General features: G+C 66.4%; 1 protein-coding gene across 1 annotated transcript in view; it reads right to left on the reverse strand.

The window, feature by feature from the left end:
• Positions 1-577, reverse strand: part of OBSL1 (obscurin-like 1) — a 19,586-nt gene that overhangs the window by 18,463 nt on the left and 546 nt on the right.

Genomic DNA, 577 nt, shown 5'->3' on the forward strand with positions numbered 1-577 from the left:
GCCCTCCCCGGACCCCTCTCCTCCTTACCCTCGCCCGGAGCTGTGGCTCCGCGGCGCAGAGATTCCGGGCCGGGAGCCCAGAGCTCAGGGGGCAGTCCTTCCTGTTTGCCTTCACAGCGAGGAGCCCTGCAGCCTCCGCGGCAGCGTCTAGGCCTCCTGCTCCCGAGAGCCTCTCTTCCCAGCCCCCTCCCACAGCCTGGGCCTCTTTCCCCTCCTCCCTCCCTCCTCCAGCCGCCAGGTCCCCAACCTCCCGCTGGGCTGGGGCCGGAGTGTCAGGGCGCCTGCAGCTGCCAATCCCAAAAATATTCTCTGATGACACAGCTGGAGGACTAAGCCCAGACTGGCTCCTGCAGGCTAAGTTTAGAGCAGGCGGGACCACCTGCCCGCACACTACCCCCGGTTCCAGCCCCAGTCTCAGCCCTTCCTCCAATGCCGGCCCCGCAGCTGCTTGTTTGAAAGGGGCCCCAGGAGGTCTGAGGGCTGGCGCACTGTCTCCCTGACAAATGACACTTTTAGGAGCTGGCAGACCCCAGCTCCCAGCCTCCTGCCCCACCCCATGTCACTCCTGTGCTGGGTC

The sequence above is a fragment of the Myotis davidii genome, unplaced genomic scaffold (assembly GCF_000327345.1).
Source record: "Myotis davidii unplaced genomic scaffold, ASM32734v1 scaffold575, whole genome shotgun sequence".
Lineage (NCBI taxonomy): Eukaryota > Metazoa > Chordata > Mammalia > Chiroptera > Vespertilionidae > Myotis > Myotis davidii.